Below are 8,076 nucleotides of genomic sequence, written 5' to 3' on the forward strand. Positions count from 1 at the left end.
AGGATTTTTTATAAAATTTTGCTATTATCAATAGTATTAAATAGCATAGCTGTCTTTAGGAGGAGCCTGGATCTGGTATTCCTAGATTAACAGCTAAACCCTCAATGGGTTAAATAAGGCCAAGATACCATGCAGAATGCAGTAGCTATAAAGTCACAACAACATAAGATCACAATGCTGTAATGAATAGAGGATTAAAATTTTCATCTTTAAAAATGTGAAATCAAGGAACATTCACCTTTTTCAGGAAAGGTTCTGTTACTGCCACACCAGATCCCCTACTGTTTGCAAGTATGGTGTTTACATGAGAATGGGGCAGCCTTGGTTTCCAGTCTGTATTCTGTGGGAGTCTCTTGGGGCTGCTGAGAATGTGTGTGGAATCCAGGAGCATCCCAGCCAGGCAGCTGAACCACTTGTGTCCCTCTGCTCTCATATCCTACCATCGCCTTCTTCCACTCTAGGCAGATTTGCAGATCTGTGAAGGCTGCACCTTCATTATAATTAGGAGAGAGAAATAAAAAAATGGGACCACTAAGCTATACAAATCTTAAGACATGGATACCATTTAGCTATCAATGAATGTATCAATTCGAGATATTCGTAGATGAAATTGTGTGTGTCCGTTTGTGTGCATGTGAATAATTTTAGCTTTCTTGACCTTTTATTTGCATGCAATATGTGGGAGATACAGCAACTTATTTTTAAAACCCAAAAAACATAAGCTTCATTTCCTCCTACTTATAAAAAGATCTCAATTCATACACTTCTATGGAAATCAGTGTTCAGCTTCCTGCTAAATTCTTAGCATGTTTCTGCCAACTTCTGCAAGAGTTTTCCTTCACCTTTGTTGATAGTGAAAAAAACTCCAAACCAAATCTTGAGGCAAAACACACCAGAATAGAACAGAGGCTGTAAGTGGCTAACAATTAATTTTTGACATTGTGAGCTAATATATATGGGGGCCTTTTTCCTAGAGGTGTGAAAGCTGGGAAATCAGACTACCCGTAACTGCATTTCCTGAATAAAGACTCAGCAAAAATCACCCCCTGCTCCCTTACCACCAGGGTAAGAGCAAACCATATGGATTGAGGTGTCTCATACATTTCCTGTGTGATGGACTCTACTTTGGCTCCTGTATCACAGCTTCTCTCCTACTGGAGTTTGCTGACAGTGTAGCTGTGCTAGAGTCACCTTTCCATGTGATATTTTTCTTATGGTCAAAGATACAATTACACTTGCACTGAAACAAGCCCATTTTTTGAATGTCTTGTCTTTGTTGGAGACATCATCCCACATAAAGGATCTACTCTGATCTAGTACAGATGAAAACTCAGTACTGAAATACTCATGGCCACAGGAGAGTGATGACAATTCCAGTTTATGCTATTTCCACTGCCTGCCCCTATCATAACGATTTCTCACAACTGGAGAGACAGCAATGAAGGCAAAAATACTTAAGTTCTGCTGCCCAGACAGAGGAGGGGGAAAAAAATAGAAGAAATAATTTTCAGATCATCAAAAATCTTTGATGCTAAGTTTGGAATAATCTCCATTTTCTTCACCCCTGAAATAGTAACTTCACTTTTAGTAGATGCTTCTTCCTACCTTTTGTTTACCAGATGCAGACAGTGAGTTATAACAAAATAAAAACAGACCTGTCTTTCCACTTCCAGCCCTTATTCCTGCATGCTTCTTCATATGGTTTTATTTTTAAACATTTTCCCATAAAGATGTAACTTACTTTAGGGCTTACTTCAAGGAAGTTCCTGACAAGTTCCCATATGCGATTGCTTAGCCCAGAACAGCTGATCTTTGTAAATCAGCAACAGACCCAGCAGCAATGTCTGACTGTACCAGGTTGATGGATTTTGCCTATTTGTAGCGCAGTCAGTTCACTAATGAGGAGCTGGCAAGAGGCACAATGCCCTCTGGACCTCATTAAATAGGCTTATTTTGGCCTGCTGAAACGTTACCTCAGGACTGGCGCACAGAGGCTGGTACAGCACTCTGCTGCCGAAATTCAGGGCCTGTCTCACCGGCGGACATGGTGTCTTCCTGAGCAGGTTTAAGTTGGGTTTCCTCCCTGTCACTGTCTCTCTAGGCATCACATAAGGATACAATGGCACTGTAAAGAAAGAAAGTGGGTTCAACTCAGAGACTTGTTGATGTTCACGCTGAAGAGGCTCGATCCTGTCCCGGGGGCCACTCTGCAGCCCCTCCCCGGTCCGTAACGCCGTCTCCCCACACTGACAGTCTCCAAGCACATGCTGGACCACCTGAGGCTGCGCTGCTGTTCTCTGCAGAGCTGAGCAGTTTTCAGCTTACTTAACGAATTGCACAGACATCTTCCCAAACGTAAGGGAAACCACCTGAGTGGCAGAGCATCAGCTGAGCCAGCCTGCGCCGCGCTCTGCTCCCGGTGAGGCAGCCTCGGGGCTGCAGAAGAGGAAAAGACACGGATGCATTAACGTTACTCTAGTCAAAACTCATTACTCTCTTCTCTCAGGTATGGGGCGGAGCCTCAAAGTGAACTGCGGTCATTAGTGTTTCCTAACCTGCTCTCTTTTTCCTCAGCTGTCATGTCCAGGTTTGCTATTTCTAGCTCAGACATGCTGGCAAAAGAGATGCTTATGAAGTGAAGCTCAAGTGCCAAGTCCGAAGGTCCCTTGAGGCTGTGGATTATTTTGCTTGGAGGCTCATCTCCACTCTGGCTAAGCAGAAGAGTGAAATCATGACAAATCTGATCAGCCTTTTTTCAGCCCACGAGTATGTGACTTCTGCTACTATAAAAACTAGAATCCGAGGCTCTGGTCATGCAAAAACCTCAAATTTGTTTTAGAAGGGAAAGAGCTACCTGCAGGAGCACTTGAGCTGTGACAGCAGTGCTTCAAGCCCGTAGAGGAGAAAAACTGTGGACACCTCATCCCATGCCAGAGCTTGATGCACAGTGCCTGCTGACTCTGCACTGCTAGCAGCACGTGCGGGAGTCTCATGAGAGCACGGTGGGAGCATTAGGCTGGTCGGGGAAACCCCTGTTGAGTTTTGGACTCCTCCTGTGTCGGGCAGCCTGTGGGACCGGTACATGACTGTCAGCAGAAGCGGCCTTCTCCAGTCAGATTTTTGCTTTTGAGTCAATGGGTATTGGATTGCACCCAAAGCTGCAGAAGTATTTGGGAAGTGTGAAAAAGACTTAGGATCATAACTGCAGATTTTCATTAGCAAGGATTAAAAGCTACTTTAAGTAAGCCTAACTAGAAGCTTTAGTTACTAATATAGCATTATACATTTCCAAGTCCCTATAAGTACAGCTAGAGGTGCAGTGTCAGCTGCTTTGCCTGTGTGACTACAGTTGGTGTCTGGAGAGCGCCCATGTCCTTGGGTTCATGCCGTGGGATGATGTTAGGCAGGCTGCCGCAGGTGCTGCGCTAAAGTGTCCTGCTGCTTAGCTATCACCGCAGAGGCAGGATTTATATAAAGAGATATATGAGACATGCTTTTCTAAGTTAGTAATGGCTTTATTAATCTGGACAGGAGTATTCTGGCCATGGACATCTAACAACAAATGAGAGCTATTTTTGTTCTTCTGTGTCTGTGCAGATACACGTTTGGTAACGCTGGTAGCAGCCAGCTTGCCGAGACATCTATCGGAGATGTTGAAGCTCGGAGTTACAGTGGAGCATTCATTCTTGACAGCACCCCCAGCCATCCCAGCCCTTCAGAAAGTTTGTATCTCCCACTGGCTCCGCGGGCCACAGTACTGGCTGGCTGTTGTCACGGCTCTGGCTTTGCTGCCACCTCCATCTAAGCCTTTATTCACTTGATCGAAGCACAGCATACTGAAAAGCAGCAGCAAAATCTCAAGCTTTGTGGGGTGCCTTGTTTGACAAACTTCACGGCTCTGCTATGGCTCCGGTTTGTCATAATAAAGTAACTGTTTTAGTGTACGCAGAGGTTGTTTCTTTTTCCTTTCAGTCCCCTGTGCTTCTGATTTATTGTGGTTCTATTACGTGTCCCCTAGGAACTGCTCTCACCACATTTTCAGCAGACATTTCTTGCAGCAGATTGCCATTTAGAAGGTAAGCAGTTTTTCCTGTTTCAAGATTTGCCATTCAGCACCTCTATGGAGAAAACTCACATTAATAAAGGAGAAAGCTGAGTGCACATAGCTCTTCAAATGCAGTCCAGAAGTCAGACTGCAGAGCTAAGCAGAGAGCCCTGCCTTCACAGGCTGTGCTGGCTGAGAGGCTTCAGCAGCATTTTCCCTGGTTCTCCCCATGTGGTGGGACAGCAGCTCAGGTCCAGTGTAGCAGTCCTGTGTCTGCTCAAGACAGAGAGAGAAAGACTGGGTTTGGTTACACTGTTTAATTTGTGATGGGATCCGGACATGTTTTCTGTTCCTCGTACATACAGTTCATGTCTTAAATAGAGACAAGTTGTAACTGATACTACCTGAACTCACTTGCCCTTATGGATTTAATGCTTATAGATATTTTTTTTTAATGTAATTTTAGTCCAAAGTCATTTGACTGAGGAGGATTTAAAAAAAGAATAAATACAGGGATATCACATCTCTAGCGCCTAATATCTCTGAGATAATTTTCAACCCAACTCACCGAGTCCATTACTGGGCAGAAGCTGAGACTGACTTGCTTTCACTGTTTTTGATGTTTATTTGATTATACTTGTTAACAAAGCTGCGTGGAGGTTTAAGAAATACTTCAAGGTAGCATTAGAAAACCACCTGGTAGTTTTCTCCAATTTGAATAACACACTTTTGTCTAAGTGACCCACATTTCATGTCTCTTATCCTCATAAAATAAAAGCAAAAGTAGAAAGGTCTGCCTAACATAGGGCGGTTCCCAAAAGACTGGTAAAGAGCCATTCCTTCCTGATGCTTTCTAAAATTTACCCATCAAAACTAGAATGAATATTCAGATAAGTTTTTTTGTTTCGGGCCATCCTGCCTAATTACTGACAAAGAAAAAAATTATATACCTTAAAAAAATAAGTAGCAAGGGCACTAAAAAAAAAGAAATTAAGTACATTTATGATTATATTGGTCTCAGCTATGTAAATTTCCACTAAAGTTAAAATCCAGTGGTGCATTTCCCGTGCTTACTTCAGAGCATAACCCACTGTTTGTACTTCATCAAGACTATGTATTAATTGCTCACAGCCACAACAGGCTAACACCTTGATCATTGCTTAAACACTTTCATGCTTTTTCTAAATTATTTTTTATATTTTTGTTCACCAAAACCTACTTGTGTTGCTAAATTATATTACTGGTCTAATCAAGTTTCATTAGAATATGTTCTGCCTAAAGTTTAGTCTCTAATAATTTTTACACATGCCCTCTACAAGATTTATTCTACGATCGGCAAAATCAGTTTAAGACTCTTACCCATCTTGAGTGGTATGCATCTGAGGATCAGGTACACCCTGATAGCTGAAGGTGTATAAGTAATGAGTTGCAAAAATGAACCTGTAGGATTAAAGCATGCAGCAGTACTCACAGCACCGAATGCAGGGAATTGTGAGAGATTTTGCAGATTTCCTCTCGCTGTGAGATCCTGAACCCGGAGGAAGCTTCCCAGCCTACCTGGCTGTAAGTTGAGGGGAAAAACTTCCATGGGTTTTCCTGAAGTAAAACTACAGTTTTACTTCTGACAGGCTCTGTGGAAAACAGGACAGTAACAGTAATTTAAATAATTGCTTTAAAATAAGTGTGCATGAGAAACACCTTTTTAGATGAGTTTTCCCAACAGGACAGAGGTTTCAGACTGAACTGTTAAATAGACCAGTTTTAGATGGGACCTAGCACTACCAGTGCAAACTGTTTACACTTCAGTACACAGTCACTAAGTCCCAGTGGAAATGTTTACTCTTAACTACATCCCTCAAGGAAAAAAAAAAAGCAAAAATTTAGGTTTTTACTATTTAACGGCTGAATCATTTATCTTCCATTTTCTATTTCCAGTATGAATTAAGCTGTGCAATAGATCCCAAGAATCATTGATCTGTTTAAATAAAAAATATGACACACGCCAGCCCAGAAGAGCCATCTGACACTGATGTCTTTTATTTCCATTTGTGGAGCAGGCAAATTATATACTGGCTGGTTTGAACAAACCTATCCATGTGATTTCATCAAAGAAAGATCTTCATCTGTGGTGGTAAGTTCCACCACACCATCTGATGGTCTGTTTTTCATAAATGGAAACATTTCTGTCTCTTGGAGGGTGAAGGAGATGACATTTCCATGAGAGGAGCTGCTACATGTACTTTTGTGGTTCTCTCATTGGCGTAAAGCTAGTAAAAGCCAAACTCACAGGGTTCAGGATTGTATATATGTTAACCACAAATCTGTTTCTCTTCTGAAGAAATTGAAAAGGAGCTTGCTGGAAACATTTTTCCACCCATCTGTGATACGTTTTACAGGTTAGGAAGGCTAACTTTATAGGTACAATTTACTCCATTCAGTAAGATTGTTTCCATAAGAAAAGTGGCACTATTCCCTGGTCTAAATATACATTAAGTAAAAAGACTTCTTGCAGCCAGAGTTTCAAATTGTACAAGCATTGACTGAGCAATTAAGCTAACGTTCAGCCCCCGAGACTGGAACTCGCCAAGTTCTGGGAGGTACCACAGGAGAATAGACGTAGCCTCCATTCCAGGAGCATGTCTCCCCTCCACAGGGAGGAGGATGCCTTGTAGCACAGGGGTGGTCTCCCTGCCTCAAGGAAGTGTCTCCTTAAGATGCCCCCTACAACCTCCCAGGGGACATAGAGGCCACCCAGGTCCAACAGACTCAATGGAGTTAAGGCTGCACCATCAACATTTCCTTCTTGGTCCTTAGCCTCAGGTATTTGACTCTCTGGATTTGACCTGTGTTGTCAAGCCCCCAGAAACAGCAAAGCCAAGCCTCTACAAGCAAAGCCTCTGAGGATCCCTGAGCAAAAGAAGGTTAGAGGAAAATAAATTGCCCGGAGGAAAACATGTGAGGGAGCTCCAATGGCTCCCTAACACAGAGAGCAAAGAAACCTAATGCCAGGTGCCAGATGGTTACATCATCTTCAGCAGCTCACCCACTCCTCTTGCCATGCAACAGTGACACTGAATATGGGGAAGGGTATTTGAAGCAGCAAGGGGGGGTTAATTTTTTCTTACATAGTGCCCTTTACATGCCAGAGAACTTTTTATCTTTATGTACAAGGCCTTACAGCCAGAAGTGTTCATATTCAACACAAGTATTTCTTCATTTATTATTACCAAATAAAGGATAACATTTTTTCTACAGACAGTTTATTTTGTTCCCTGAGCATTACTTTAGACTATTGGCAGTCTAACTGCCTACTATTTATCAGAAAGCTAATTTGATCAATCCCATAGCAGGCAGATCCATGGCCCTCCTCCAGACAATATTGAAAATGCTGATTTAGCAACAGGGAGGTTATAAATCCACACTGTGCAATCAAGCTGAAGGTTCAAGGAAAAGCTATACTGAAAAAAACCTAGTTATGTTCTTGCTACAGCCTTGAGATAATTTCTAAGCTAGCTGGTCCCCCTAGAGTCTGACTTATGTGCCAGAACAGCATATAAACTCAAACAATATTCTGATGTTAAAAGATAACCACATGGATTGCCAGAGGGAATAAAAAAATATTTGAGAGAAAATTAAATCTTCTGGGTCCTGCACATGTAAAAAAATTGAACTTCCCCATATTTAGATGTCCCAGGAGAGTTTTCAGACCATGTGCTTCCTGCAGTTGGGAAGCCCTTGATACTCTGAGAAGACCAGTAAATGTGACTTGTGTTAAAGATCACATGTTCTGGCAATATAACTTACTTTCCCATTAACATGGCCAGGAATACCTTTGTCTTGGAGATCGATGTATGCATGTACTTCTGCTTGGCCTGGCAGAAGCTGTAGCAAGGAACGGCCCACGTTTGGACAGAGTTGTTGGTAACTTCTTTGCCTGCACTGCATCTCGAGTAGGGGGCTCTCTGCATGCCTATGATGGAGGTGCTAACTTCTGTGTGGAAGTGTTAATTAACAACAATACATAGGGTCAC

Source organism: Haliaeetus leucocephalus, unplaced genomic scaffold, assembly GCF_000737465.1.
Source record: "Haliaeetus leucocephalus isolate CR32 unplaced genomic scaffold, Haliaeetus_leucocephalus-4.0 Scaffold240, whole genome shotgun sequence".
In the NCBI taxonomy this organism is placed as follows: Eukaryota; Metazoa; Chordata; class Aves; order Accipitriformes; family Accipitridae; genus Haliaeetus; species Haliaeetus leucocephalus.